The 10,700-nt window shown below is 35.6% G+C and overlaps 1 non-coding gene across 1 annotated transcript; it reads left to right on the top strand.

Moving 5' to 3' along the window:
* The first annotated feature begins 345 nt into the window (after window positions 1–345).
* On the top strand, window positions 346–452 carry LOC140502946 (U6 spliceosomal RNA). Its single transcript, XR_011966663.1, has one exon. It is a non-coding gene; the product is annotated as a U6 spliceosomal RNA (small nuclear RNA).
* Window positions 453–10,700: the final 10,248 nt, after the last annotated feature.

Genomic DNA, 10,700 nt, shown 5'->3' with positions numbered 1-10,700 from the left:
TCAATATCTCATGACTGAAGAATTGAAGTTTTGCTGCAGCAGTTGTTGTTCAGTCATGTTTGACTCTTCATGTCCCCATTTGAAGTTTTCTTCAAAAAGTAGTAAAGTAGTTTGCCTTTCCTTCTCCAGCTCATTTTACAAATGAGGAAACGGAGGAAAGCAATGTTAAGTGACTTACTCAGGATCATATAGCCTAGTGAGTGTCTGAAGCCAGATTTGAACTCCAGTCTCCCTAACTCCTGGTCCTGCATTCATTGCAGTCATCTGGATGTTTTTACTTGGTGGTGCTGAAACACTGTCACTCTTTTTTTTTCTGATATCCTTAGCTAAAGAATTGAAGTTATGGTGCTTGTTTCAGTAGCACATATACTAAAATTGGAATGATACAGAGAAAATTAGCATAGCCCCTGCGCAAGGATGACGCACAAATTCGTGAAGTGTTCCATATTTATGTGATTAAATAAAAGTCCATTGTTCATAAAAAAAAAAGAATTGAAGTTATGGGTCATCAGATATACAATAGAGAGGCACACTATGGGAATGATCAATTTTGTATTAGGTTCTGTACTAGTTTCTTGAGATAAAGATAAAAGTAAAATATTGCCTACTTCCAAAGAGTTTACATTCCACAATGGAGAAAACCTATATAAGTAGAGGCAGAATAAATGCAAAATAAATATGCATACCTCGGAAGGAAAAGCACTAGCAGTAAGGAGAGATTAGAAAAGGTTTCATATAAAAGGTGGAGTGTCTTGAAGGAAGAGAGGGATTCTATAAAAAGATGAAGAGAGAGTACATTCCAGAAATAAGGGTCAGTCAATACAAAAATGCAAAGATTGAAGATGTTCTGTCATGGATTAGGAGCAGAGAAGGTTGGTTTGTAGAAGAGGAATAATGTGTAATAAAACTGGAAAGATAGGCTGAGGCCTGATAGTGAAGAGCTTTGAACAATTAACAGAAAAGTTTCTATTCTGGCCTAGCGCAATAGAGATACCCTGAAGAATATTGAGTAGGAGAGGCAAAATGATCAAATCTGAGCTCAAAGAGCACATTGAAATATGTTACCAAAGAACCACATATAAAGAAACAGCTTGAGATGTCATCAGAGACCTGTAAGACAAGATAATGAAGTCTGTGTGTTATATTAGTATTTATAAATATGAAAAATGATAGAGAAAGTTCCCACAAACATCTGATGAACCTCCTTTAGAAGACTTATGAGAGGGTATGGACAAGGATTGCCTAGGAAGAAAAGGCATAAAGGTTTGCAAACTACATCATTGGAGGGGATACTCACATTAATGAGATCACAGATGACATCTTCAATCCACTGAAGTATCAAGACATCTCCTAGGGATTCTTAGGAAATTACATTGGGATTTTGTTGCTGCTGTTCCTTTGTTCTCAAAGAGGACTGATGACATGAGCACAGTGACTTGCACTAGAACTGGATTTGAGTGAGGCACATCTACACAAAGTCATCAACCTCACTGTCTCCTCCAGAGTCATTGGAGTCTAGTGACAAGACAAGGTCAAGATGACTGGCAATGGCCCAAGATTGGTGGGTGATGTTGGCCTTTCTAACTTAAGGTCTTTTCCCAGGTCTCAGTTTGTCTGAGGCCATGCCCATTCAATGACTAAAGGCTAGGAAAGAATTGAGACAAAATATGGCCCAATTTGTCATCTCCAAAACATCAATCTAGTGTTTCAGCACTAGTCCAGAGACTAAGTAGTTTCCAGAGACAGAGACCATTAAAGTGTCTCAGATTGAAAATCAGAAGGGTGTTCTGAGTTTGGACTTTGAAGGAAGGAAATACTATAGCTAAAGATTGAAAAGGGAATTTTTCTTTGAGTAAGGAGATGCAAGTTTGGGTACCTGCTCCACTACTGACTGTGTGATCTTGACAAGCCACTTTATCTCAATGGGTCTCAGTTTCCACATCCATAAAATAAAAAGATTCAACTCTCTAAAGATCTCTAAAGTACCTTTCAGTGATAGCATTCTATGAAACTGTAAAAGGAGACTAAGAGTTAATAAATTAGAAAATATAACAATCTTTGGAAGGAATCTTAAATATGAAAAATAATAAACAATGAAATGATTTCAAAAATATGAAGTTCTTACCACATCTTTAAGTCTCAAAAACACTTTAAAAATTCTTATATGAGGATATAGGATATTATTTATCTCTGTCCAAATCTTAAAACACATACACACATTATATTATGAGCTTGATGTTTTCATTTGCTTAACAGACACTAGTAGTTCAACATCTCATTTAGCTCACTATGCATACCACAATAAGCATAGCAGGTAGACGCCAAGGAACTAATTGAGACTACAGGATACATACATAAATAACCATAATTCAAAACAGAATATTAATACATAAGAAAGGTAGAAATGAAGTGCTATAAGAATTCAAATGGAGAGACTATTTCTGACTACTGGGGTTTTCATGGAGAGGGTGGCATTTCAACAGGCCCATGAATGTCAGCTTGGAAGGAGGCCTCCAGGATGGTGCATCAGGGACTCCTTCTCTACTTTACAGATATGTAAAATGAAGCTCAAAGAGGTTAAATTAGTTCTCCATGTTTTAGAAGCTAGCAAGTATCAAAAGCAGGAATTAAACCCAAATCTTTGAGTCCTATACTTTTTCTACCACAACACTGAAGATTTTTGAGCAGGGGAATGACTATGTTTACATGTATAGGATGGGGTCATTAACTCCAAACCTTCATTTAAGAAAGAGAACTCAACTGAGATATCTCTTCATTTCTCACCTGGATACATTACCCTGGGACTTCTCTAAAGTTCCTTGAGGTCAGAGATTGTCATTTTCCCATATTTGTACTTAGTATAGCACCTGGCACTTGGTACTTAATAGAAGTTGATGGATTATTAGCACCTGATAAACGTAAGCTACTTGAGAGCAAGATTTCATTTTTCCCTTTTATCCTTAGCACGTAGGACATTGCCTAAAACATTAAGTACTTAATAAATATTTATTGCTTGAGCATTGGGCTAGATTGATTGTTAAAATAAAATATGCAAAGAGATTTGTCTTTAAAATTTAAACTGAAATATTTTCAGGGAGTGTTGCCAGCCATAACTCTCTGACCTTTCCTGAGAATTTAAACCCCATTAAGAACTATGTAAAGGCCAGTTTTATTTACTTAGTACTGCTAAAGGTCCAGAAAAAAATGCATTTACTAAAGCAACCCAGGAGGGTGTCTGTGAGTGGGAATGTGAAAATAAAAATAATATTTCAGCTCAAGTGAAAATAACTTCCTACAATCAAAAAAAATTTCTGCCTTGAACACTTACACAAAATGAATGCGTGAATAAAAATATCATGGCCACAGATTAATTCTTGAAATAGAAATTAACCAAGTAATGTAGAAATCATTATTTGTCCCCCACACACACATACTGCTTTTTTATGTAAAACCATTTAAATACACCAACACATCACCTCCCATTCCTCCAGTGTCCCTCAGTACACACACACACACACACAAACACACTCATTCACTCACACATCCACTCACTGAATCCTCCACAAAGCAAGTCCTTAACTTACAAAGCAGGTTACCAACATTTTCAAGTTGGTTGTTTAGATCAGAGGGATAAATTTTCCAATGGGCTCATGATATGCACTTTCACCTCTAGTTTTAGACTTGTCCCTAAAAGGTGACAACTTATAAAGTGGGAGAAATACTGAGTCTAAAACACTCCTCAGACTTAGGAGTTTTGTGACCCTGGGCAATTTACTTAACCTCTATCAGTCTCATCTGTAAATAATAACACCTATCTTATAGTTGTGAGGATTAAGTGAGATAGCATATGTAAAGCACTTTGTAAACCTTAAAATGCTAGCTATTAATATATTTGCAATGGAAAACATTCTAGAAAAGAATTCTATTAACATAAAAATTAAATTAAAAAAACTGAGTAGTAATTACCATAGGATCAAATGAGATAATATTTGCATAGTGCTTAGCACAGTTCCTGTCTCATAGTAGGTGCTTAATATTTGCTTGTACTTCCTCATTACCCTTTCCCTAACTAAAAGCTAGTGCTTGAAGGAAAGCAAGCTGAATTAGAGAAATATCAGGCTTCACCTTTGACTCCTTCTTCTCCACACAATTTATCAATAAGCCCTGACCAATCTTCCTCCAAAATGTCTTCTTGATTCATTGCCCTTTTCCCACTGACACTTCCTTGGTCTAGATCCTTCTTCCTTTGTACATGAATTAATTCAAGAAGTCGAAAGCGGTGGCACTATGGATCATGTTTTGCTACATAGTGGCTCCCATTTCCAGGTTCTATTGTCTTTCAAGAACCCCTTCTTCCCCTGCTCCTACCCTGAATGGATTCCTGTATTGTTTAGGTCCTCCCACAATGTTTGATAACTTAAAATAGATGCCTATGCCTGTGACATTTCCCACTCTTCCCCACCTCTTCTGATTCCTACATTATTCTAGAATCTTTTTAGGTACTAAGGTATGCAGAATACATAATTAAAGCCACAGAAAGAATCCTTAATCTTTCTTTTAAAACAAAACTACATATAGCACTGTAAACCTTGCCCAGGGCCATTACTCACAGCCTGTAGTATCTGTAGATTGGAATCAGAGCATATTTCTGATGTAGAACTAATTGTATGAAATGCAAGGACAGTTATTCTTTGTAAAACTAGCTCTTCAAAAGGTATGTTACATCAGAATTAGCACAGTTTAAAAGAAAATGAAGGGTTTCTTTTTTTCTATAAGAAGTACAAGATCTTTAAAATAAGTGATAAATCGAATACCCTTAAGCTATGTGTCTGATATAGATGATAGATCTGTTGCCAGGCTACTACCCAAGCCTGCTAAAATTTTAGTAATTGGAGCCTCAGTAATTAGAAGTCTAGCTACATGCTTATTTAAAACAATTTTTAGTTGCTGTTAAAGGATTGCTATTTGGTAATGGGGAATGCGTTCTATGTTTTAGCAAGGAAGCCAACATTTTTTCATGTCTTCTTTCATGATTCTTTAAATATGTTATCCCCTACTTTATTTATCATTGGTAGTCCTATAGCTGTTACTAACACACTGTTCTTAGTATTCTTATCATTATAGAAGGCCTTCATGCATCTAGTACATGTTGGGTTGTTTGAGGTGTTAATGTAACGGTAATCATCCTCACTGACAAAGTCAATCCCTCTACTTGTATCATTTATCGAATCCTTAATTGTCTCCTCTGGCAGAGTCACCTTACAATCATTCCTTCTTTCTAATTTTCAGTCTTCCTATATCTTCTAATTTACTTCCAGCTGCTTAAAAACACACCTGTCTCCCTCATTCTACACACATACACAGACACACACACACTCACTCACTCACTCCACAAACCTTCACTTTTCTATATTATCCCTTCAAATTATTCTACTATATCTCTCCTTTCACTGAGAGGTCTGGCAAACCAATGGCACTTATTTTGTTCATGTTGATTGATTATCAGTCACTAAGTAATAAATATTTATTAAACACTTAACATGGACCAGACATTTTGTTAATCTCTGTTCATTCAAAGAAATGTAAAAAGAGTCCTTTCCCTCAGGAAGTGTGCATTATAATGTAAGAGATAACATGTAAGTAAGCATACACATAGTATTTACAGAGTAGATGAAAGGTAAATAAGAGGGGAAGGGACTGTCAACTGTGAGAAACAGGAAAAGACTCCTATAGGACATAAGATGTGAGTTGGATCTTAAAGGAACTCAGGGAAACTTAAAAAAGTAAGTGGGGTCAGAACATTCCAGGCATGGAAACATGCGTGGGAATGGGACATCAGGACCTAAGTGGGAGGAACTTCATCAATGTAGCTATGATATAGACTGGCTGTATAAAAGAGTTCATAGAGGATAGTAAAGTATAAGAAGGCTGAAAAAATAGGAAGGAGCCAAATTATGACAAGAGTACTTTATATTTGATCCTGGATATAACAGGGAGCCACTAGAGTTCATGGAGAGGAGAGTGATACATTTTAGAAAGATCATTATATTAAGTGGATGGATTTGAGTGAAGGGAAAGTTGAGGCAAGAGTACAAGTAAGAAGACAGGCAAGAAGTGATATGAGCCTGACATGGAGCTGTAGCTATATGAGTAAAGTCATATGCTTGTTTACATGAGATATTATTGTGGTAGAAAAGACAAGACTTGGCAATGGATTGGCTATGTGGTTTAGTGAGAGTAAGAAGTTGAGAATAACAGTAGAGTTACAGACTTGTGACCAGGAGAGTTGGAGCATCTTTGATAGCAAATAGGAAAATCTGGAATGGGGGAGGATTTGGGAGAAAGGAAATGACTTCTTTTGGGACCTGTTGGATTTGATATCTTTGTGGGACATCTAGATTGAGACATCCTAGAGGAAGTAGGAAATGCGTGCAGAGAGTCCAGGGCTAGACTCATGAATCAAGTAATCAGATACATTGAATTAATTCAGATTCAATGCTCTATTCATAGTATTCTGCTTAAGGACTTAGCTGTTATGTTTTATAAGAATAATAACTCTTCTTGTTGTTGTTGTCAAAACCATTTTTGTTCATTTTTTAGATTTTTTTTGGTTACATTTTGTTTCAACCTGTCTCCCTCCCTCCTCACTCCACATTAGAGAAGGCTGCCATTTGACACAGATTCATAAACATATGTAAAAACCATACTGTATATACTGATAGCATCTCCCTGCATAGGTCATTCATAGTTGATTTGAGTATTTATTATAATCAGAATAACTTGATTATTCACAAGTATTCTTCAAACAAAATTGCTGTTACTGTATATAGTGCTCTCTTGATTCTACTCATTTCACTTTTCAGTACTTCATGTAAGTCTTTCATTATTTTTCTAAAATCAACCAGCTCATCATTCGTTATAGCAGAGTAGTATTCCACAACAATCATACGCTATTTCTTTAGTAATTCCCAATTGATAGGTATCCCCTTAGTTTCCAGTTCTTTTCTACCACAAAGAGAGCTGCTATAAATATTTTCATTTTTCTCTGAGCATTTTGGGAAACAGAACCCAAGATAGTATTCCTGGGTCAAAGGGTATAGTTTTATAACTCTTCAAGAACAATTCCAGATTGCTTTCCAAAGTAATTGGATCAGTTCACAGTTCCACCAATAGTGTATTAATGTTCCAATTTTTCCACATCCTCTATAACATGCTATTTCTCCCTTCTATCATTTTAGTCAATCTGATAGGTGTGAGACAATATCTCAAAGATGTTTTAATTTGCATTTACCTAATCGATAATGATCTAAAGCATTTTTATATGACTTGATGTAACTGATTTTGTTATCAAAAAACTGCCTCCTCAGGTCCTTCGACCATTTATCAATTGGGAAATGACTTGTATTCTTACAAATTTTGTTAAGTTCTCTACATATTTGAGATATGATCTTTATCCAAGAAGCAATCTATAAAGATTTTTCCCAATTTTCTGCTTTCCTTCTTGTCTTGACTCTGTTGGTTTTATTCATGCAAAAACTTTTCATTTAATGTAAATAAAGTTATCCATTTTACATTTCACAATACTCTCAATCTCTTATTTATTCATAAATGCCTCTCCTATCCATAAGTCCAATAAGTAATGTGTTTCATGTTCTAATTTTCTTATGATATCTCCCTTTATATCTAGATCATGTATCTACTTTGATTCTATCTTGGTAAATGATGTAAGAGATTGGTCAATACCCATTTTATTCCAGACTGCTTTCAAGCTTTCCCAGCAATTTTTACCAAGTAACGTAGTCTTATTCCAACAGCTTAAATCTTTCTATTTCTCAAACACATAGTAACTAAAATCATTTACTATTGTATATTGTATGTATTTTCTGTTCCATTGATACACCCCTCCACTTCTTAACCAGTACTAGATAGCCTTGATAATTATTGCCTTATGATATAGTTCAGGATTTGGTACTTTTAAACCTCCTTCCCTTACATTTTTTTATTCCTTTTGAGGTTCTTGACCTTTTGCCCTTCCAAATTAATTTTATGGGGACAGCAACTCTTCAGATGTTATGGAAGTGCATTTATGGTGAATTACATTTTGTTTTCTTTTTTTAAAAGCTTGAATAAAAAGAATCTGGGCACTGGAAGTAACTTAGAGGCTACCCAGTCCAACTTTCAATCCAAAGAAGGAATCCTTTCTAAAACAATACTGGCAAGTAGTTATCTATTCAGCTTCTGCTTGAATCTTGGCAGTGAAGGGGGCTCACTATGTCTGGAGTCTACTCAACTCACCCTTTTTCTACTTACTAGGAAGCTCTTCTTTGGATTGAGCAAAGTTCTGACTTCATCTAACTTCCACCCACTGGCCCTAGTTGTATCTTCTAGAATTATGCAGTAGAAGTCCAATCTGTCTTCCATGACTCTTAAAATACTTAAAAGCAACTATCCCCCACCCTCCCACCTTGGTTAAACTATTATTTCTAGTCTTCAGGAAAACGTGCATTATTTTTAATGGATATTTATTCTTTATCTTAAAAAGAAGTCTACTGAAAATTAGTTTTCCTTTTTTTCTCCCTTCAGGGTGAAAGTTCATCACTAGGTTTGCTTCAGATTCTAAATCCCAAATTCTAAAAGTAAAAGTAATAGGGGATAATTGTATAATGCTTTAATGTTTGAAATAACTTTGCATACTCTCCTTCTTTAAATTTAATAACCTTATCAGTTAGGTACTTATTGCAGGTATTGTGATGGCCATTTTATAGATGATAAAACTTAGGTTTACAGAGGTTAAGCCACTCATTTGTGTTCCTACAGCTAGTAAGCATCCCAAATAAGATATGAATCTTGATCATGCTGACATTAACAAGAGCTTTTCAGGAGGTTGCACTGCCCCTCTACCCAGAAGAAAAAAACAGAAGAACTCATAGCCTGAACTTAGTATTTAAAGACAAAATGACATAGTGATCTAGACTAACTTTAAAGGCAAAACTAAATTGCACATCTTTTTCAGACTTTATAGGAGTGTTAGTGTGTTGTTTATTTGATAATCCCTTAGAATATTTGTAAGTATGAAAGGGAAAAAAAGATCACCAAATGTTTCATATATTGAAAATCTAAGAATCAGATATATTTTCATCCAATGTTTTTAGGAAGGGACACACTGAAAACAGAATAATGGACCATAATAGCCCCTCAAGGTCCCAAATAAGTCAGAGTCTGTATAGGTCTATGACTCATTCAGGATACAATTTTTGCAGAAATACCACAAGCCATTAATTGTTTTTAATACATTTGACCTTAAAAGTCATAACATAGAAATATCTTTTCCAGAAATGCAATTTTTAAAAGTACATATAATGATTTTCTGAGGAAAAATAGAATCAGAAACATAGCAAAACAATGAAATCTCATCTGGGGGAGTACTCTGAGATGATGGAATAGGTCAGGAAACTTTCAACTCTCCAAATTTCCTCCACAAAAATAAACAGAACTTCATCTCCAAGAAGCAGAAATAAACATGAAATAGTTGTTGACTTCCTAAGACAATTTGAGAAGAACCCAGCAAAGACCTAGCCTCCAACAGTGGAGATTTGACCTGAGTGAAGTGCAGACACGTTCAGGCCAATTCTGCAGAATCAGCAAACAACAAGCCCTGGGAACAACTGGATGGAGAGGCAGCCTCAGTCTTAGAAACTTTCATCTCACAAACTGTATGGGGGTCTGACCTCTAAGTAAAAGAATATTGAAGAATCTTCCACTGTCTAGAAATCAAGCATAGCTGTGCTGACTAGACTCCTCTGGTGCTGTGGCTCTGGGAATAAGGAGTTAGCATATTCCTGGTGAGTGTAGTAGTGAGAGGAAGGGATCCTGTTGGCTGTGGGCACTCATAGGAGGGCAGAGTCCTTGGTTTCAGTACCTGGGCAGAGAGGACAGCTATGGTTTCCAGTCATCTGAGGGACCTCAGGGAGAAAGATCAATTTGCAGGACAATGTGACTAGGGGCACTAGCTGTGGTTTAAGAGTAAAGAGCCCAAAGCTGGGCCCCAAGACAGACCTCAGAAAATAACAGTGAAGACCAGAGATTTGGATCATCATTCTTCATACCTTCAGACTACAATTTGATTACACTAGTGGCTGTTAAAATAAATAAATAAAAATGAATAAGAAAAGGAGGAAGAACCCTAGCAAACACAGGTACTATGGTGATAGAGAAGATCAGGGTTCATATTCATACGAAGATAATGAAGCCAAAAAAGTTACTCCTTTTTCAATGAGAAATGTCAAATGATCCCCAGCATAAAAAGAATTCTTGAAAGAACTTGAAAAGGACTTTAAAAAATCAAATAAAAGAGAATTGAGGAAAAATTTTAAAAAAATAAGAGCAATCCAAGAAAATAATGAAAAGAAAGTCAACTAACTAGAAATAGAGAATCAAAAAGTTAAGGAAGAAAAAATAATTCCTTGAAAACTAGAATTGGGCAAGGGGAAGCTAATGCCATTCTAAGACTCCAAGATATCATAAAACAAAATCAAATGAATAAAAATGGAAGAGAAAGTGAAACATCTCATCAGAAAAACAAGTGATCTGAAGAACAAATGGAGGAGAAATAATCTAAGAATAGTTGGACCACCTGAAAATTACAATAAAAAAAGAATTTTAATACACTGCCATGAGAAATTTTTGAGGAAAAAAATGCC

The sequence above is a fragment of the Notamacropus eugenii genome, chromosome 4 (assembly GCF_028372415.1).
Source record: "Notamacropus eugenii isolate mMacEug1 chromosome 4, mMacEug1.pri_v2, whole genome shotgun sequence".
In the NCBI taxonomy this organism is placed as follows: domain Eukaryota; kingdom Metazoa; phylum Chordata; class Mammalia; order Diprotodontia; family Macropodidae; genus Notamacropus; species Notamacropus eugenii.
Note: the sequence above shows the minus strand (reverse complement) of the source record. Positions and strands in the feature narration are given on the sequence as shown.